This window comes from Schistocerca nitens, chromosome 2 (assembly GCF_023898315.1).
Source record: "Schistocerca nitens isolate TAMUIC-IGC-003100 chromosome 2, iqSchNite1.1, whole genome shotgun sequence".
NCBI classification, from domain to species: domain Eukaryota; kingdom Metazoa; phylum Arthropoda; class Insecta; order Orthoptera; family Acrididae; genus Schistocerca; species Schistocerca nitens.
In genome coordinates this window covers 281,525,833-281,548,625 of record NC_064615.1, presented here as the reverse complement: position 1 = coordinate 281,548,625, position 22,793 = coordinate 281,525,833, and the positions used below count along the sequence as shown (strand labels likewise).

The following is a 22,793-nucleotide window of genomic DNA, read 5'->3' as shown; positions in this document are numbered from 1 at the left end:
AGATGGTGTAAGCTGAATTGTCTGCCTAAAAGTGCGTGAATTATATTACCGCCATGTGTTTTATTGCTCACCGTGTATAACTCACCCACCAAAGAAGAGCTACATAAAACACTCAGCTGACTGTCGTTGGAAGTGATTGGCAGAAGACCGTTATGGAAATGCTGGTCACACATCAGCGGCAGAAGCCATAAGAAAGGTATTATGGACCACGGAGACGATTTCTGTTGAAATTCCGAGAGCAGACGTCCCAAAAAGAGTTTCACTACATATTAACAAGTCAGATGCCATCGTAAAATTTGGGAATCACACTCTTTAATCTGCCTACTACTACTGTGTTAGCAGAAAATTAGCACGCTGAGTGCTGTCACAGGATGTCGTCTAGCGATCACGTCCACGCGTTGTATTAAGCACACTTCTCATTTCCCACTGCACTCACTTCTTGTTACAAATACACGAGTTGGTGAAGGCAGATTAGACGTTGGTGGTCGAGGTTTGTTTTGCGTGGCCCTTCCCGCCGGAGGTTTGAGTCCTCCCTCGGGCATGGGTGTGTATGCTGTTCTTAGCATAAGTTAGTTTAAGTAGTGTATAAGTCTAGGGACCGATGACCTCAACAGTTTGGTCCCTTACGAGTTCACACACATTTGAACATTTTGAGGCTTGTTTTGATTGTGGTGATATTTTTTTAATGGTGAAGACTACTAATTATGACACTAGCACATCTTTTTTTTTCATGTCAGTGTAATCTGCAAGAATACAAGGGAAACAGTTCTCCATTTCCAGATCGGACTAAAATTTCTCTAAAAATGTTGCTCCAGTAGTTGAAAATAGGTGTTTTACTGATCCTTTGGATGTAAATGAACAGTAATAAAGAAAAAATTTAAAAAAATTGTAGTTAATGGGTTATTTCAAGACTCATTCAGCTCCCGAAATGACCACGGTGAGATAATCTAAGACATTTTAGCTCGTACACACTCGCGGTTTCCCCACACTGTTACGGATAATAAGAACAAAGTGGGAAATTATTTGTGGCACCGGAAGCTCCCAGTACCCCATAAAGGTTTGTAGTGTACACTTCAAATCTGAGATAGCTAAGAAATTTGGAGAGATCTTGCGAAATACAGGGTTATTACAAATGATTGAAGCGATTTCACAGCTCTACAATAACTTTATTATTTGAGATATTTTCACAATGCTTTGCACACACATACAAACTCAAAGAGTTTTTTTAGGCATTCACAAATGTTCGATATGTGCCCCTTTAGTGATTCGGCAGACATCAAGCCGATAATCAAGTTCCTCCCACACTCGGCGCAGCATGTCCCCATCAATGAGTTCGAAACGGTAAGGCTTCTACTTTAGCCTTTTCCGTAAGTTTTTACAAACCGTCGGCTGTGGTACGTTTAGCTCCCTGGTTGCTTTATTCGTCGACTTCGCGGGCTACGCGTGAAACTTGCCGCACGCGTTCAACCGTTTCTTCGCTCACTGCAGGCCGACCCGTTTATTTCCCCTTACAGAGGCATTCAGAAGCTTTAAACTGCGCATACCATCGCCGAATGGAGTTAGCAGTTGGTAGATCTTTGTTGAACTTCGTCCTGAAGTGTCGTTGCACTGTTATGACTGACTAATGTGAGTGCATTTCAAGCACGACATACGCTTTCTCGTCTCCTGTCGCCATTTTGTCTCACTGCGCTCTCGAGTGCTCTGGCGGCAGAAACCTGAAGTGCGGCTTCAGCCGAACAAAACTTTATGAGTTTTTCTACGTATCTGTAGTGTGTCGTGACCATATGTCAATGAATGGAGCTACAGTGAATTTATGAAATCGCTTCAATCATTTGTAATAGCCCTGTACTTCACTGTAATGTTTTGAAGACCATTCCAGTCTACAAAGTAACCTAACACAAAAAAGAATAAAGGAATAGGAATGTAGATTGGGATTTAATTTCACTTCTGCAGTCTAAAATATTTAATCAGTTTAAAGAAATCGGAAAAGAATCTTCTTGTTCAACATTCTATGCTAAACAGAGTACAGGCAATGCAAAGATCAAACTACATGCGACGTACTCTTGCAATTACTACCACGAACAAGAAATAACAATGAGAAAATGCATCACTGTGGACATGCGAGTGCGTACTGAAAAGTACCACCTCCGATTTTTTATTTGAGAGCTAAGTTTCTTTTTAATGAAAATTTATTTATATATTTATATTCTTCAAAAATGGTTCAAATGGCTCTGAGCACTATGGGACTTAACATCTATGGTCATCAGTCCCCTAGAACTTAGAACTACTTAAACCCAACTAACGTAAGGACAGCACACAACACCCAGTCATCACGAGGCGGAGAAAATCTCTGACCCCGCCGGGAATCGAACAGGGGAACCCGGGCGCGGGAAGCGAGAACGCTACCGCACGACCACGAGCTGCGAACATTTATAGTCTTCATTCTTCATACTAGGTATTTATTTCTCAACAGAGTCACCCTGGCGACGTACACAACGAGATATTAGTTTGCTGAATCCGTCACAGTAGAATGTTTGACTTCTTTAACGAAGCCAACACCTCACCTCTCTTTGCAAAACTTCATCACTGTCAACTTGAAGCCCTCAGAGGTGTTCTCTAAATTCTGGAAACAGATTAAAATCAGATGGGATGGAGTCGGGACTGCATCGAAGATGACCGAAGACAGAGATACTAAGCCGTCGGATCGTTGAAATTGTCACAGCGCTCGTGTGTGGGCTTGCATTGGCATTCTGAAGGAGGGAGTGCTCCATGTGTGAACAAACTCTTTGAATGCGTGTTTCCAGTTTTCTGAGAATCTTGCAGTACCTTGGTGCCTGTAGCCATAGTTTCCAAACGCCCCTCATCTTGAACGTCCCAGAGCACTATAAGCATGACTTCTCCTGTTGATGACATGGTGTTGAACTTTCCTGTGCAGTGATCACTTGTGGCTGAACTCCACTGATGCTCTCTCATTTCCGGGGTCAATATGATGCACACTGTTTCCATCGCCTCTCACAATGTTGTTAAGGAGCCCTCTTGCTCAAAACGCAAAAGACCTTGTTGACAGATTTCCAATTTCGTCTTTTTCATATCGGGAGTGGGCATTCGAGGGACCCATTGTGTACAGAGTTTTCTGTGCCGCAGTTGTATAATGATGGCCCGTACAAGTTTTCATGACATAACACACGTACCTGAGAGCTGTGTCCGTGTTAACCGAAGATTTTCTCTGATGAGTTCATCACCCTGATTCCGGTGAGGCTCGTAAGTTGCCGTACGCGATCGTCCACTCCGAGCTGTGTCACACACAATGAGCTTAGCACCACTATTTCCTCCGTTACGAGCATGAACCACCCAATATCACGTATTATTGGTGTCAAAGCCATTACCGTACGCATCTTCTATTCTCTTATGGATTTCAACTGGAGGCACGTTTTCTGCGGGTACAAATTCTACTACAACACGCTGTGTGTTAAACTCCGACGTAGTTACGTTGACAACTTTTTACATGCAACAATTCGGAGCCCTCTAGCAGTAGAGCGTTGCACTTGCGTAACCGAAACAGGAAAGTCGAGAAATTAATCTGCGTAATACGTCACATTTCAACCGATGTGAGAAAAGAATAAAAAATTTACAGGCATTACTTCTCAGCACGCCTTCGTATCCTATTGACCATTAAAATTCCGACACCAGAAGCTATCACCAAAAGTGATATTCTTCTTACTTTTGGTGTATCGTATACCAGCGGAGAAATGGGCCTATTGGTGCACGAACAGGTGAATGTGACCTTGTTTAAAAGAGTATGACTGAGAAGTGGCGTACAAGATACTTCATTCTACCCTCCCACATACCTCTAAAATATTGCAAAACATTTTGACATGCAAACATATTAGCAATATTTACAACATGCGACTCACCAGCCACCCCCACTAGCTCCCCTAACTGTAACTCGCTCAAACCTGCTAGTCCATTACTGTCACTCACTCATACCCATCCACTCCCACTTGCCCACACTGTCAATCATCAGGCAAACTCTTTGTCATTGTGTCCCTCTGTCTTCCATGCCACAGCCTTTTTGCCCTTCGATATGTCCCACTACTGCTGTCTGCTCTCACTGTAACCGTCTCCCTCTTGCTCTCTCATTCTTACCTTTCCACATTGCTGCGTCTATCACTAACTCCCTCTTTCCCGTTTTCATTGTCATAGGCTCTGTCTGTCGTTATCATAGGCTCTCACCCATTTCCACTTTTCTCCTTCTTTTTATTCCTGTCCCACCACTGTAACCCTCTCTTTCTCTCACACCGCTATTGTGTTGTCTCCTTCACCCTATCTATACCATAACCATTGTCTACAACCTTCCAGTATTCATTACTTTTTCTTCTCTTTCCCTCTGCCACTGTCTCCGTCTCCCTCAGTATAAAGAAGGACGAATAAGTTCGGAAAATTTTTCGAGAAGTTCTTTAAGGTGCTGAGGAAGGTAAATTGAGGCAGCTGGTACCCTACTTTTCAGTCAGAGCTTTTTAAACAGAAGCATATTCATCTTTCTTTGTGTTCCTATAGGAGCATTTTTGCTGTGATACTCTTCTATTTCCTGCTACAACAGGCGTGCCACACATATGAGAAGAACTTTAAGGGTCAGTAAAATTTTGACAGCATATGTTGTGAAATCGAAACGACGCAAAAGTAATTTTACACCTCAGACCAGTTTTTACATGCGTAAATAATTTGCATTTGCTTCAGTGCTACAACACGTGGTTCCGACAACGATTCTGGTAGTAACTCGAACAGTTTGTAGCATATTTCTCTGTGCTATGTCATTTCATAAACTACGTTTTCGCTTAACGCCGGATTTTATGTGTACAGGAAGGGTGATTTTGAACTTCTGTATACCCTAAATGAATAAAGATATGCAGAAAATTTTCCAGATCGTTCTGTATCGGGATCTCAGGAATATATTGAAAAATTTCTGTCGTTTTCTTTACAAAGCCCTCTTGAAATCAACGAAAAATGGTAAAAATTCCATATTTTTTAGAGTTTTCTAAGGAACTGCGTATGAACAGCTGATGCCTAGATATGCCCCTTAAGGTCCAACTGAATAGAGTTAACATTACCATAAATGTGCCACACTAATTGGTATATAAGCAGCTATTCCCAACGTGTAGAGCTTTTGTATTGTACCGGTGCATTTTAGCATTTCTACGAACGACAGTTCTACGGCGGAAGCGCAGTACACGCTGAGGTATTGGGTGAGTGGTCTAGGTCATGATCATAAAAACAAACTTGAGCGTTATTGAAACGGGGCAGAGACTAATATAAAAGCAACTGAAGAGAAGAATTCCATAAGTTCTTCCAGTTGTGTCGGGTTACTCTTGGATATTCTGCCCCCAGGCAACATTTTCGCACCCACGTGCACGGTTTCCTTTTTCCCTTCAATGATTAGTTGCACAAAACTGGAATCACGCCTGAAAACACGTGTCCAATTTTTGTTCTGTGTTTCATGGTTATGATTTCTGTATTTTTAGCTTGACTGTTTTACTGTTTCAAGATTATACTCAATACTGCAGTTCCTAAAGTACGTAACACTTTACAGTTCGCCAGCTTGTGGTAAATTTAAGACCGCAAATAGGTGTCAGGTATTTAAGATTTTCAAATAATGTGCGTGCAGTACTAAGACTAGTTTTTAGGATTTCGTAGCTCATTCGGCCAAAACGAAACCACGATAGGATTACTTTGTGGTCCGTCTGCCTGTCCGCCTGTTAAGACCCGCTTTTCTCAACGAGTGCAGATACTATGTCTAATTTATTTGAAGTACTATGGTCTACGGTCCCTTTGGCGGTGTGCAGTATTTAATACTCTAATGCAGCAAATGCATTCGCAATGGCGATTATGAACCACTGTTGGCTGTGTATTCGGATGCTGCCAATGAAATACAGTGCTGCGCCGGGATTCGATCCCGTATTTCCCGCTTTACGAGAGCGGTCGCCTGAACAGTTTCGGCTATCCGTGCACGAATCACAGACAGACATAGCCTTACATATGTCGACGTCCATGTGTCACAAATTGCTCTATTACGTTGCGTATATTCCTGTCCAGGAATGACATATTTATTAAGAGTCGAGGGCCTGGTATTGGCGAATAAATATTAAATAGCAGTGTGAGTGTTCTTAAGGTATAAGACGCAATGTTCCTTCAGATATGCGTGCATGTCTGATGGAACACTGCATTGTGCTTCTTAACAGAGCCGGAACTGCTATTTCGTAAAATTTTTAAGCTTGTAAGTCACTGCAATCAAAAGACACAACCATTTATATCACTTACTCTGATATTCCCTAACTTCCTCATGAAGACATGTAGGGTGCTTCCCGTTGACCTAGAATAGTGAAACCTAACGAGAATCAAGGTTCCACAATATAATTAAAGAAAAATCTGAAAAATGTTAATTTTTAATTGTAAGGGGCGATCAAAAAGTTGCCATTCGGGGGCTGCTCAAACCTTAATCGGTCTGCCAATCACGCAAAATCGCCGTGTTCGTTGAGGCAACCATACCCCCGACGCACCGGGTTGAAGACACTAGTTTGGTAAATCACTGTGTCCTGCTGCGTTAAAAAAGTCCGTAACTGTCTGCTGCACATCCTCGTCAGACAGGAATCGTTGACCCTTTAAGACCATTTTCAAGGGACCGAAGGCGCGATAACTACAATGAGAGAGATCAGGACTATAGGGTGGGGACTGAAATATCTCCCACTTGAGGTGGAGTAGCTTCTGCTGGCCTCTCAGATCGAACGGCGTCTTTTGTCAAATCGTGACCAGCACGGAACTTGGTGCACAATTCCACAGACAGGCTCTCCCACACACATTCTTCATTCTCCGATGGATATCTACCTATGTTTTCCCTCGGAAGCCAAGCAAAGAATATCAGAACGTTGGTCCAGTTTCGACGCGTTTGGTAATAACGTTACCATAGTTCATGTTTCCGCAACTAGTACACACTCTTCGGAAAGACACTAATGTCACACTAATCCAGTTCCTATATGTCGATGCTGATATACTCGCACGGGAGTCACGCTACGTTGAATATACGCTGCAGCAACGCCCTCAAACGTCTTAATCGCTCTTTATACTAGGTCTAAAACTATGCTTCTGCCAGTTTTTCTCGAAGTTCGGGGCTTTATTGTGAAAAAATTACAAGAAAATTATGATTCATAATATTGCCAATTGCTGGCCACTACATTCTCCCATCTTTCGGACAGCTTACGAATCCCGTGGTGGAAGAACTGGGTGTCTTTTGTGGGGATCCATGAATCGATTCAATTTTGCACTTGTTCATATGACCGGAAGTGCTGGTCAGCCGGTCTATATGTCACTGATCGAAAAAGGTGGCAGCCAGCAATGTGCGGAGAATACGGCGGGAGGGACAGTACTTCTCATTTCAACGTTTTCATGTATATTTGGACGGGGTTTGCGACGTGGGGTCGAGCACTGACCTGCTGCAAAATTACCTTTACGTGTCTATCGCTGTATGGTGGCCGTTTGTGTTTCAGCGCATGGCTCTAACGCATCAATTGCTTTCGATAACGATGTCCTGTGATTTTCTTCGTCTGTTTCAGTAGCTACGAGAACGTTCTATCTTCCACAGCCACGCCGGTCTTCGACATCAGAGTCACCGTTCTTAAGGGGTTGAAAACATTCCCTGCACGTTCTTCCACTAATAGTTCCCTCACCATTGGTCCTACCCAGTATTTTAAGAGGCACAGCCGCTAATCTCTTCACGTAAAAGCAGAAAATGAAAACTTAGCGGAAACGGCGAGAAATGGGTACGTAAGTTGACGTACTTAATCGAGAATAACCTTATGATGCAATCACAAATCGACTAATATTTTTATGGAATTATGTTTACAGATGCCTAAGCTTATTGCATTACACCTATGACCAACCACCTGAACCCCACTTGCCGCTACTGCCGTCTACTGCAAAACGGAGGAAGCAAAGTTGTAGACCTAATACATCACATAAATATTACTTTTTTGCCGTTTATTGTCCGTCTGTCAGTTTGTGTATTAAAACCCCATTTTCTCGGGAACGGGCGGAAGTATCAATTTGCAGTTTGTCAGCTACTAAGCTCTACGTTCCCTTGGCAGTGTAAAAAATTTGAGATTCTAAGTCAGTCCAAAGATACGACCACTTATTTCACATAGTTTGATTCTCACGAACTTAATGATCAAAACCTATAGATGAACTGTTAGTTAAGTTACTACGGAACCCTCAGAGCGCGTGTCCCACTCGGAATTGTCCGTTGTTTTTCATCCCCTCGTGACGATTCAATTATTATGGTAGCCACTGCCGTAACAATTACGTTTTAATATTTTGCTCAAGTATTTTCTTATCCAATTACGACGAAGTGATTAGAGACAAAACACAAGCTCGTAGCGAGAAGTTACAGGAATGATGCTGGCTGTCCTCTTTCTAAGGATCGTTGTTGTAACGGTTGATAATCAAATTATTTATTCTCTTTTTGCTACGAAGCATACGTTTTGTCTTTCGGACGTTCATGCGAGGTACAAATTCTTTTCTGTTTTTGTGCATTTCGTCTGCAAGGAGCTGAAGAGAATATCGCACTGTCATCTGTATAACGGAAGTTACGTGTACCATTGATCTTCGTTCTTTTGTCGAAACATTTATTTCTTAGAATATAATATAAGTGGGAATATGACGGAGATAATATACACATTGCACAGCTCTAAGTTAATTTGAAACGTGTATCCTACCTCTATATTGGCGCAATGAATGCAGAACAATTTTTCCGCTATTTGCATATCTTTGTTATCAACCCAGTTTATTCAAGCTAGTCAATACGGGTGTGGTGTCTACCATTGTCAGATAACTTTCGTAACCTATAAGGCAGAGAAGGACATTTTTGTGCTGTGACCTGGAGAGAATACGTCTTTTGTGAACAGCGCATTCCTAAAAACCAGACTGCACTCCATAACAGTTTGCCCTCGTCTTTCTCTTTAGTCGGTTTCCTAACATTCTCAGGAACACTTTCGGAGAATGAGTCATTAGGTGAATAAGTTTTAGTCACTAAATTGTTTGTTATCAAGCTTCTTTGCTTAGTTAAATAAAATAGTACTCCGCCTTTTCCAAGATATATACCCGATTTTCAGATATGGTTGAAAAACTTCATGACGATGTCAGACCGTCTATATGCTTGAAGATATCCCACAATATGGAACAAATGCTCTCTCAGATTTTGCGGATTTAAAACTTACCTTAATATCAATGAAGAGAGAAAACGAAAATAAGATTCTTTCGCCACAGAAACTCACAGTAGAAATTAAGTTTTATAGTTCAGGTAGTGAACTTTTTTATGCAAAATATTTCGTGGCCACGGACCAAACACAACTATTGCTGACCTTATATTGCCGTATACATCATACAATGTCATCCGAATTTCTGTTTCCGTAGAGTTTGTAATTTGCGACCAAACGATGCCTCTAGGTTACGCCAGCAGTTACTTGCTATTCATTCTCGTCGGCTCTGTAATTACCACGCGAGTTTGTTACGGGAGCACAGACGGGAGCGTAGAGTGACGTGGCATTTAATAGAGTTATGATGACGTGGTTTTGTGTTCGTTAGGCTCTGCGAGCGGGACTAAAACCAACACTTAGATCTCACACAGACCATTAGTGGCAACTCGTATGCGGTTAATGATGTGATTTGTTATTTGACGTGCACCATGGCAGAGACCGCCACGCGTGATCAGCGTCTGTCGAAACACGACTATGCTGTGGTATATCGAGAGGTTGTAATAATGGAAAATTGTACCGAAATGAAGGAGGATCTGCAGCGATTTGACGCATGGTGCAGGGAATGGCAATTGAATGTCAATGTAGACAAGTGAAATGTGCTGCGAATACACAGAAAGAAAGATCCTTTATCATTTAGCTACAATATAGCAGGTCAGCAACTGGAAGCAGTTAATTCCATAAAATATCTGGGAGTACGCATTAGGAGTGATTTAAAATGGAATGATCATATAAAGTTGATCGTCGGCAAAGCAGTTGCCAGACTGAGATTCACTGGAAGAATCCTAAGGAAATGCAATCCGAAAACGAAGGAAGTAGGTTACAGTACGCTTGTTCGCCCACTGCTTGAATACTGCTCAGCAGTGTGGGATCCGTACCAGATAGGGTTGATAGAAGAGATAGAGAAGATCCAACGGAGAGCAGCGCCCTTCGTTACAGGATCATTTAGTAATCGCGAAAGCGTTACGGAGATGATAGATAAACTCCAGTGGAAGACTTTGCAGAAGAGACGCTCAGTAGCTCGGTACGGGCTTTTGTTGAAGTTTTGAGAGCATACCTTCACCGAGGAGTCAAGCAGTATATTGCTCCCTCCTACGTATATCTCGCGAAGAGACCATGAGGATAAAATCAGAGAGCTTAGAGCCCACACAGAGGCATACCGACAATCCTTGTATCCACGAACAATACGAGACTGGAATAGAACTGAGAACCGATAGAGGTACTCAAGGTACCCTCCGCCACACACCGTCAGGTGGCTTGCGGAGTATGGATGTAGATGTAGATGTAGACGTGGGCTGCAAATGTGTCCCAGTTATTCAGGGAACGGAGCAGATTTCACATTACTATGTCACACATGGGCTTGGATATTACCTTTACCCAGGACACCACTGGAACAGTCTACACCTAGGCGTCCACCGCTCTGTCGATCACTGTAATATGCTTAGCTGTGGTTAGGCAACTTTTTCAGTGTACCACATTTTGAGTTTTCTCCCGTTTCGACTCATGGAATGAACATCGAAAGAACTTGCGTCCTTAAGTCTCAGCACCAACTTTCATTATTCGACTTCTCGGACTTTGCGGAATAGATACGCTCGTGGCTCAAGTATATTCGTCGTATTAGCATAGAAATCTCTTTCCTAAGCAAGTTTACTTGCTAAGAGTGTCACTTAGTTAAGACTTTTCATCGCTTATGTTGCACTCTCTCCCTCTGCCAGCACTTAAATGTGATTTGGAGAGTATCCATATAGATGTTGATCAGCGAAGGAGGCCAGTGATCATTACAAACACTCTTATTTTTACTCACATGATGTCTCCTTTTATTCCGACTTTATATGGGTCGCACACATTTCAGCAACAGTTGAGTACGGGCCGCATAATTACTGCGCCCGCAACCTCTTTCCTACATGTATTGCAGTATTTCCAGTATCTCACCAATAAAATGAATCTAGTCACCTGCCTCACCGTCAAAATAGCTTATGTGATCGCTGAATTTCATATCCGTACGTACTGTCACACGCGTATCTCTGTTGTTCACTTTAGTAGAACTTGTTAATCATGTCATAAAGGGACAGTACGTACTTTAAGTTTCGCAAAGAACAAAATTGTAAGTTATATGTTGGTCTCTGTAGCACACTTTCTCACTTCCAAATAGGATACCATTATTATTATTATTATTATTATTGCCTGTGGCCATACTGACTACTTTTGGGAACGGTGACTGTGTGGAATAATGACTTATTTGTATTTCCTTCTACCAGTCATTTTTATTTATTTTATGTTTAATTTAATATATTGCAACGCGTTTCGGACATGTTTTTCTCCTCTTCATGCGCTCGTACAACAGGAAGCTGATAATTAAAAAATGTCTTAAAATAAGTTAACAAATGACACTTCGTATATGGTTCGCTGCTGATGTGGCTGTTGGTGTCCAAATTCCCCAACAGCGACACCAGCAGCGAATTTGGACGCCAACAGCGAACAATAAAAAAAAGTCGTATGTTTATTAGTTCAAGACGTTTTATTTTTAAGTGACAATTTTCTCTGTGTATAAACGCATGAAGACGAGAAGAACATGCTCGAAACGCATTGCGGTATGTTAAATTAAACATAAAACAAATAATAGATGCTGGTAGCAGAAAATACAAATAATAAAGAGATTACTAATATTATTGTACTGATGAGCCGACGCTATAGACAATCCCATCAGCTCAAAAGATAGAGAACGCGACTAACAGACCTAAGAATGTGAGTCGTGAAGAGTAAAAGAACCACTCCACTTTTCTGTGGATCTGTAAATGATTTCCTATTTATGATTGTGCGTTGCTCTTTGTCTTTTAATCAATTTTCAGTCTAATCACACACCTTGTTAGATACACAAATTGAAGTGATTTCTGTAATAGAAACGCGGGTAGAAATTAATCGAAAGGTTTTCCGCAGTCTTTGCAACACTGACTGCACGTGGTTTCATATGTGCATGGAGTTTAGAAAATAGAGCGAGAAGAGTATGAATTGTAACTTTCAGGTTCATCACAGACGATGCTCTTGCCTGCGGAAAAATATCGTAACTCCGATTTGTAAGGAAATGCAGAAAGACTAAAACTTCCTACTACCAGTTGTTTTAATACAGAGTGAAAGGCGTTAATTTGTGATTATTTTAATTACTATCGTAATAAAACGTAACAATGTGAAAAAATATTTCTCACCATTGCATTTTGCAATGCGGGGAGCGGTTGGGCGTTTGGTTTTATTCATACGTAACGCTGGGAATTCAGAAGACGATAGGACATGCGTCCACACTTCTAACTCACGAGTTCTCAATTCTCCATCATAATTCATCACATAAAATCGTAATTTTTGTTCTGCTGCTACTAAGTCTGCTTTGCAATAGCCCATCTCATAAATTTGTCTCGTTCCTGGGACACAAGAAAGCTGACACACGAATTCTTCTTAGAGTAAGCAGTGCACAGCATATTCCAGAATCCTTTATCTTAAACATTCCATTTCCGCCTTAATGTAGGACAGAGACTTTTTGCATGAGCAAGCAACACGAACGTAAATGATGGGGTATAATAAACTCCATACGTGCCTTCTCCACAAAAAAAGGCGAACAATGTTGCCTTCGGGTCTATCTAAAATCGTTCTCCTTAGTTGTCATGTGCCAGTAGGTCCGACGGAAAGACGGAAATAATTTTTCTTTTGTAATAAATGTTGAGTCTTACTCTCTTTCTTATCGTTGTTCGTTTGGATTACTACTGCCAAAACCCGGAAGTCTGGGTTAGCTACCCCTCCCGCCGAAGGCAAAGAGGACGTAGCTATAAATCTAAGTAAGATGTGGAAGTTCTACTGTACTGGCAGAATTTCAGCACATTCATAGCGGATAATACTTTTGAAAACACGTGTTTCTCAGCATAGTCTGCCGAATTTTCCCCGCAGTCCCTTCCTATGACAGGGATTTCTACCTTCAGATGGCTACTGATGTGTCTTTTATTACATTATTACAAATTCAGGAAATTGCTTTACACACCTCAGATGAACTTTAAAACCAACCGGAAAATAGTAAATTTATGAAACTTTCCTTTGTTGCAGAAGTTGTCATAAAAGGAAAAATTCTCGACGATTCGTTGTAATCCGCACGTTATCACATAGAACTCTGAAATATCCTATATTCGTCATTCATGTTTTCGTGGGTCGTCCCTAACACATTAATAAACAGTTCCTAAAATGAAACTGTTGTGGTCAAAGTTAATACTGTTATAACACGTAGAACTACATGCATTCATAATTTATGATTTGTAATGTTGACGAAACCAGTCAATTCGACAATAATCCGTGTCTTTCAATCCTAGGACGTTGAAGGATATAGAACGTGAAACACACACGTTATGTAGTATGTTGGCACTGAATTTCACGGTTATCTGAACTTTTACGAAGGACTGCTTAGTAATGTAGGACTACTCGTATGTAGATTACATCACGTATCATTGTTGAGTTCTCTTAGGAATTGTGGGGATATGTTATCTACTTAAAAAGCAATATCTAAAGCCACTATAAGCGTAGAAAAATGAGATTTAAAACTGTATATCGGTATATATTACATACATTCGTTGCTTCTGTGGGTGGAAATTAGGTGTGAATGTTGGCAGTACATTTATTTTGGAGGAAAGCGACCAAACAATACACGATATTCATCGTTCAAGGGCAAGACTGGTAATGGTACAGAATGCTGTGCTAATGTCAGCGCTTGATTATTTGTTTTGGGTGAAGCATCGGTACAGTTGTTACTTATTACAACAAAGTGGATACTCCAGCAAATAAGAACACATTAAAACTCACGTAACTGCAGATAACATTATGTTGATGATCTCAAGAGGCATTTCATTGAATGTCCATTTTCATCACTGATGTTATATGAACCTAGAATAATGAGGAAAATGCGTCTTAATACTTTTCTACGACAAGATTTATGTAGATATCTAGAAATGTAAATAGTCTCGGTAATGGTGTTTAGTACAGTATAACTATAGACGTACCGTGCTTGGTGAGAGTCTCACACGATGTATTAGTGTGATAGCAGGGGCATATAACGTAGACAATGTGAACTAAAATTCAAAAAGCAATATCGATGGCACTCTAATGCTCAGCACCGACAGCACTGTGGTTTAGACAGCTGCAGTTTGATGTACGAGTTGAATAAAATGTGAAACAATATACAGGCCAACTAATTTAATTACTAAGACTAAGGGCCACCTAAGTCTGAGGGTAAACGTAAGTACAGCTCCTTTTATTCCTTCTTGACACAATCAGGAAAGGCTTTTGCTGTCGTGACTGGCTTTTGCCGAACATCGGTCATCTTCAGAAACTTAAGCCTTGGGCATCTTGTGATTTATGATGTATGGCTGTATCGGGTCATGTTGGAAAGCAAATTTAGACATTGTATATAAGATGACTAATAGTAACTGTCGCCTACAAATAACTCACTTTTTACGGTAGACTGAATGCCATTGGTACCGTATACATTAAGAACCCGTATGTCAATTATAATGCAGGCAGAAAACTTGTTCAGTGAAATCACACACATGATCATTTGTCTAAAATAAAGGTTCTCATCACAGGAAGTGAAACATTGTCACAACGCATTTCGTAGAAACTGTGATTTGGATGACATACGGAAAGTTCCTCTTCTGCAAGATATAAACACTTTACAGCTCTCTAATTTGGTTCACTGGAATCGTGTAACAGACACAAGAAACAAAAAACTCGATTAATACGATCCGTTGTGAATAGTGTTGCATTCTACCAAAACTACGGTTCGGTAGTTTTGGTACACTACATACATGACGTAGTAATGGTAGGATTAAAAGAAACAGAAATTAATGTGTAAGTGAGAAACTAGGTACCAACTATTTCTATTCGTTTCCTTTTTTGTTGGTAGCTTTTCTCGCACATAATTGGAACTGCACTCAAGTCAATGTAATATAATTCTGTATTTTATATCCTTGAAGAATATAAATTGAATTTTATAGATAGCTGAAATTAGTTGGTCGCGTAACTTCGAAGCTTTTATATAACCAAAGTAATTACTGTTGATTGCAAGTACAGTTTACATACATAACATAAAATGTGTGTATAACTATCGTTGCTGTTATGTAACCAGTGGAACGTTATTCATCATGGTCAAAGGCAAGAGTTCCCTGTTAGTATCGATAAATGTGAAAGTTGTTTACGAATTACAGAACAATTTTTATATACGTTCCATGATTTATTGAAGCGATGTTTGATATATTTTTCTTCCGTGATTTTTTTTGTTTTGCCTTTTTATTGAGGAAATTTCATTTTCTACTGTCTGTATTATTTTCCTTATTTTTACTGCCATATCCCTCTGATTCACGTTACAAATTAACAACATTCGAATAAAACCTGAACTAAACAATTTACTATAAATACTGTTTACTTTGAAGTAATACTTTGAAGAAGTTTCTATATGGTTCACCGCTTCTGGTTTTTAGGGGACTCTAGTAAGATACTGATCGCATTTGTAAAGAAAGCGATCGTTGTGAGGTAACCCTCGACAGGACATACGGGGGTTTGACCTTCCCTAAATAAAGCTACTAGGAAAGCTACCATAGTCTACGATTCCTTACGACAGTCTACGGTAGCCTATGATAGGTTTACAGCTCTAGTTGTGAGCGATGGAGTGGGGTAACAGTTATTGAAATGTTAATGTAAAACACAAAAATGCATATATACTAGATACTTAATTAATTATAAGAATCATGGGATAAGGTAAAACGTAGTCTTCATGGAGTGTGACGATCAAAAGTGTCCCTTTCCAATAATGGTGCATGGTTTAATATTTCAATAGTGTCGGACTATTTATCAATTAGTAAAAATTACGTTAACATAAGACAAATACGAAGCTTCAGTTTTGTAAATGTTATAATTGTATCCATACAGCTGAACAATAAAGACGTGGGGATTGTGATTTCGTGTTACCCAAGTAGGTAGTATAATTTCTCTTGTCCTTTTCGCTACTGATTACGTACCAGAATGATATGGCTAGTATTCTTTATATTAAAAACTCCCCTGGGGCAATATGTAAAGCCTTTAACTTTAATTACACGAAGACGTATCGTACAACACGTGTGCCATTGGTGCCTCTGAATGTGCAACGTACTAACAGCGATCGTGAACGTAACATTGTCTGCAACAGAACCAGCTGACAGAACAATCAAAACATTAAAAATAAACGCGCGAAGCTTAAAAGACCATGGAAGTCACTATTATAAGTGTCTTCACCAGACTGCGTTCTCCTTGGGTTAATTTCGTTAAAATGTGTTGTTTTTAACTATGCTGTTTGCTTTTACTGAAAGCTTATTAATATGAATGTAAGCATTCTCCGACCACGTTAGAATATTTGTAACCAGTACGTCTTTGAATTCATTTCTTGAGAGCTTCAGATAATGTCCTGTGACAAATTCCATTGACGGCAGTTAAAATTTGTCGTGAATATAGTCATAAATGAGAGATCTTATAAACTGGAAGCAAATAATTAGGGCAGCATAATTTTATCTATGATATAGATGTATATCGAAATCGTCAGCACTGTGCTGAAATGAGCACTCAGCTTTACTAAGAAGTAATCCCTGTTCAGTTGAGTTTCATGCTATGGTGTCGACTACATGGATACGAGTAAAGATGTTCTGTGTTCTCCTGCAGATCAACGAGCAAATTCCACAGCAGTATGTGAATTAATCTATGTGTGTCGAATGTTTAGTGGGATGTCTTTTATATGAATTTCAAATCTTATTAAATCAGTGAGTGTCTTTTGTGATTTTGAGAAATTAACATTCCATTAATGATTCCTAGTCGCCACCACTTTTCTGTAACTTAGTGATGCGTTCAACTCAATTGTTAATCTTGATCATTTTTGACACAGTGCCTTATAAGAGGCCTGTGACCGTTTTTAACCTCTGAACAAAATTGTATGTACTCGTTGCAAGATTATTTAAAATTTATGTTTGTACTTTACAACTCATTTCAAGATGGACTACTTTCAGAAGAATGACACATAAATTTTACGAAAAAAGCCATTCATTGTTGTCCTTGCGAATCCGCATTTCAACCACCCTCCAGCTGTGTGGCCTTCCGAAGAACAAAGCTCATCTGCTTCTTTCAGTTTTCATTTCCTCGTCTAATTCTAACTTTCCATTCAGCTTATTTTACTACTGCTGATGTTCGTTTTGTAAACCCTGCGTAAAGTTCATAGATCGCGGAAGGCGGAAGCGTAAAACCAGCGTACGTAGATAGTAAAGCTCCGTGGTACCAAAACTTTACTTGACCTGCAACCAAATAAGCCTTTTCAAAAAAGTTAAACGGGCGACAACCATGACTGACGTGCATTCAATTTGAATCACAAGAGCGACTGACATCATAATCACAGTGATTAGATCGGGGTGTAAGTTGACTGAATTAGTTATGACAATATTTTTAGTAGATTTTTGGCTGGTTTCTAATCATTAACGTGTGGTGGTTTACGGAAAAAGTCATTCATACGTCATGGAGTAGCAACTGAGTTATCGCGTAGGAGTGTTTAAACATTAGCACTTCTGTGTTCGTTTAAGAGAAGGGTATGACGTACCGTATTTACATTCGTCTTCAGGATATATTCTACGGCACTCTTAGTCCGCACATTACTGTTGACAAAAATGTTTACATGGCATCAATAAATCATCTGAGCCCGAGGGATAGTGACCAGAGACTTTGGTTATTCAGCAGTTGGGAGGTCCATGTTCACTAATGGCAAATGACAACAAGGAAACAAACCCTCTAACTAGATTTACTTTCATCCCGTGGGAAATTTATTTATGTGCAAATAGTTTCAGTCTATCTTCACTGAAACAAACAATTTTTTTTTTTTTTTTTTTTTTTTACGAATCACGGGAGACGGAGATATGACCTTGTCTCGTTCCCTCTAAATAAACATTCGCTTAATGAAATTGTGAATGCCTGAAGTGAAATGTATTCAGTGTCTTAACAATCTGCAGAGACAGCTGACTCAGATTTTCAGAAAAAACAGGTCTGAAGACACGAAGAATGTGAGAAGAAGACTGGTGTATCATCAACGTGCCGATGTCAAATGGAAGGTTTTGTCGTTCTGTAGTGGGTGCAGCGCGTCACAATGGGCGCAATAGCTGGTGATGAGATGCGTGTGCATCACCCAATTTGATTCTGGAAATGTACCGCCAAAAGAGGATTGCCATCAGAATAGGAATGTTTGTAGGTCTAGAACTACAAGTGACCATACGATTGCCGGCAAAGATATGTTAACATTTAATTTTGTTTTGTTGTTGTATGAAGCAGATATGCCGAAAGTAATTGTAAAATTACATCTAAAACACAACGAAGTAACGAAGTGAATAATGGATAAAATAGAGGAAATTGCTTACTGTCTGTAGACTTTCTTACTAGTGGTTCCATCTTAGTCAACACGGTGGATAAGTGTTAAACACCATATATGCATCAAAAACGTTTTGAAGCCACTGTGTCTATAAACGTTTGCTGTCTGACATTTACTCACAGCGATAATGGCTGAAGACTGCAAAGGGTGGTATTCAAGTACAGAATGTTGTAGGTGTGTGTAATGTGTTGTCATAAATGTTAGGGAGCTGTTGACAGTCATCTGTTCAAAAGGTCAGTGGCAATTGGTATATATTTTACGGTTTACACTGCTGTTTAAGGTCGCTAGGTAGATAAAGCCACACCATTTAACTCACGAATTTTATCTGATACTGAACACAGCATGTCCAGTTGCAGAGCAGTCTGATTCAGTTTCAGATGGACTTGCTAAAATGTTATTTGGGCAAAATTTTTCATTAGTCCGCATATAATGTGAAACATTGTTTATGCCATTTTGTGTTACGGAAGCTGCATATGGTCTTGTAGAAAGCTAAATCAGTGCAACACAGTTGTATTAAATAACGCAAGTATGTGGGAGTGCATCGCTGAGATGGGAAAGGTCATTGTTTGTAGCCAAGGTCAGTGTTCATTAAGTTGAAACTTTTGCGATATTTGAGTACTTTTGTTCTCTTTCACCGTTGTATAGTACGAATCAAGATTTCATTAAGGTAAGGTAAATAGAACGACTCGTCAGATGTATGTCGGTAAAAAGCGAAGTATTTGTATCGTTTAGCATGTTCGTATCACTAGTAACTGGACTGACTGGAAATCACTCAATGGAACGCTAACAAAAAAAAAAAAAAAAAAAAAAAAAAAAAAAAAAAAAAGTGATGTCCTACTATTCTTAGCTGCTCATACATGAGCCTTCTTTAAGTATCGATTTCAATGATCTTCATGTATCATAAAATCGTTCGCAATACGCTGCATGCCAACCTTTCTAGTGTGGCAGCAAATGAAACAAAATCCGTACTGTGTCACGGTGTCAATAGTAAAATGTTTAAGAAAGATATCACTAAAATTCTTTGATATACCTTCATGATGGCGCAACGTGATTACGAAAATAGTTGAATAAACTACATCAGTGCATTCTAGGCTATATAATGCATTTTACTATTGACGGTAGCGATGCAGAATGATTTTATTTTTGACGCACAGTAAGAACGTTGTCATGCAGTATGTTGTAAATAATTTTCTAATACTCGAAGATAAATAAAGTCCGTAAGTAGCAGGTTCTTTAATTTCTTTTTAGTTACGCATGGTAGAGTGACAGGTGCGGTTTGTTCTACGTACTCCACCACAGTAAGTGTACTTATATTTAAGACTTCAAGATGTATAGTCCTTATTGTGTGTCAATCGTCCCATATTCACAGACGTGGGGAACGCCGATTGCACAGCAAATAAGTAAGCGCTTTTCAACGAAAGGGAGTGATGAGAAGAGGGGTCGGCGGTCACTACACTCATTGCTCAAGGCCACAACAAACTTTTGCCGGTCACTACAGGCTACGGGGCTGGAGGTGTACCGTACACAAGGTACACAAGAGCTGAAGTCGGGCGACGCGGCGGCTGTTTGTAGCTAGTGGCAGGGAGGCTGGAGGCGGCATGCAGCGAGGCCATGCTGCCTGTAGCGGGGGCTGGGGGCGGCTACTCACAGTCCTGTCACATGTGAGCGCCGGCGCGCGCTGCTCGCCACCCGCTGTCGCTGCGTTTGTGTCGACTGAGTAGCCGCCTGCTGCCGCTCGCTGCGTCCGCCGGCACACGTACGACTGCCCGCCAGCCGGAGGCTGCGCGCCCTCGGCGGAGCCAGGCGAGGCGGCGACGCGCCCGCCGAGGTCGACCGAGGAGCGCCGCTCGAGGAGTCGATAGGTGCGCACGCGCGGGGGGGTTCCCCCAGCCGGCCGCGGGGCTGGCTGACCGGGCAGCGCGCGGACCGCGCGGCACCGCGGCCTCGCAGCTCGCCACTCGGCTTCCGGCGGCGGCGGTGCGGTCAGACGCCGCGGGGCCAGCCACTGGGTCAGGCCACGGGCTGAGCTCCGCCGCCGAAGCCCGCGCACGGTAGATACCCGATGGAAGCGCTGCCACTGTGTGAAGCGACCTCTGCACGCACGCAAGCAGATGAAAACATGCTCATACGCACCAGTGAGGCACAAACCAAAGCATCGTGTGTAGCGTAGCAAACTCTGTACACCAGTCTCATATTGAGGTACCAAGTCTTGTCCCATTCGTCGAAGGTGTTGCTGTTTTGGTCCTCAGCCCGAAGACTAATTTGCTACAGCCCTCCAGATTATCCACTGCCAGCCCCCTATTTTGAATGACTACCGCATCGTCCTAGCTGTATTCGTCCCTCTTCAATATTTACCCTTCGCACTTCCCTCCATTACCAATCTCACGAGTCCTTCATGCTTTCCAGTCAACAGATTCCTTCCTTTAGTCATGTATTTCTTCCCTAGTACCATTCAGTACTTCCTCATTACCTACTGAATCTACCTACCTAATCGTCAGTATTCTTCTGTACCACCATATTTCAGAAGCCTCTTTTCTGGACTGCTGATCGTCCACGTATCACTTCGGTACACAACTACTTACCTTCAGAAAAGCTTTTCTAACACTGAAGTTTCGTATCACATGGTAAGAAACGCCTCTTTTTCTAAACTGCTTTTCGTGCTGCAGCGAGACTGCATTTTGTATCCTCTCTACTCCAGCCATCATGAATTATTTTTCTGCCCAGACAGCAAACCCCAACCACTGGGTTAGGATCTCATTATCTAATCCTAGCCGGCTGCTGTGGCCGAGCAGTTCTAGGAGCTTAAGTCTGGAACCGCGCTGCTGCTACGGTCACAGGTTCGCATCCTGCCTCGGGCATGGATATGTGTGATGTCATTAGGTTAGTTAGGTTTAAATAGTTCTAAGTCTACGGGACTGATGACACCGGGTGTTAAATCTCATAGTGCTTAGAACCATTTGAACCATTTTCCGAATCCGATTTCTTCATCAACACTTCACTTAATTCGTCTACATTGCATTGTCCTTCTTTTACTTGTGTTGATGTTTAACTTACAACATCTTTTCAAGACACTATCCATTCCATTCAACTGCTCTTACAAGACGTTTCCAGTCCCTCCAACTCCTTTGGCGTCTCTCACAGAATTACAGTGTCATCGGAAAAACTCAAACTTTTTTGTTTCATCTCCCTGTACTTGCCTGTACTTGAATCCCCTCGCCACTGATTGCTCAATGTACACACTGTATGACATCGAGGATAGGTTACAACACTGACTCACTCCTTTCTGTTACTGCTTTCCTTTCATGTCCATCGTCTCTTGCAACTGCAATCACATTTCTGTTTAAGCTGTGCACAACCTTTCAGTCCATTTGTTCCGTGTGGATCATCAATGATACGCGGCAAGAAAGTACATTCATGTCGTGGTTATTACGTCTTTGTCCACTATGTATGTAAAACAAATATTTTGAGGAACGACTATAACCAGTCGCCTGTCGTTATGGTTGAGCATTTGTGCTGCTACCACCAGTTTCACGCCGCCTAGCATGTCAAAAGTCCTACACAGCATTACGGGGATCATTGTCTAACTGTGGCAACAAACAAAAACTGAAACAAGTAACAGCTTAAAGATTAAACCTTTAGGAACAAATAATTGTAAGAAACGCTATCAAGTCGACAGTCTGCTGTAAATACGAGGGTCGCTCAATAAGCAACATAACACTTTTTTTTTAATTCAGGATCCGAATACACCATATGATTCCCCTCCCCCCTCCCCTTTGCATGGTGAACCCTATTTTCCAACACAGTCTCCGTTCAGTGCCACAGGCTTCCGCCAACTTACTGGGAGGGCCTGCGTGTCATCGTGGTGCCACTCTACTGGTTGACGTCGCAATCGACGTCTTGCTGCACCAGTAACCTCCCTGTCATCAACGTACTGCTTCTTTCGGAGTGCATCCTTTTTTCGAATGGTCCTTTGTTATTCTTTATGCTCATGTGATAGGCGGCGAGGAACCCATGGAACGCATATCGTTCAGTTCCAC

General features: G+C 41.2%; 1 protein-coding gene across 1 annotated transcript in view; it reads right to left on the bottom strand.

Annotated features, from left to right (window-relative positions):
* Nucleotides 1-20,509, bottom strand: part of LOC126234368 (uncharacterized) — a 226,874-nt gene extending 206,365 nt beyond the window's left edge. The window contains exon 1 of the mRNA XM_049943055.1: nt 20,405-20,509. The gene's annotated coding sequence lies outside the window, so the exon portion shown is untranslated. The remainder of the gene's footprint in view (nt 1-20,404) is intronic.
* Between the last annotated feature and the right edge of the window lie 2,284 nt (nt 20,510-22,793).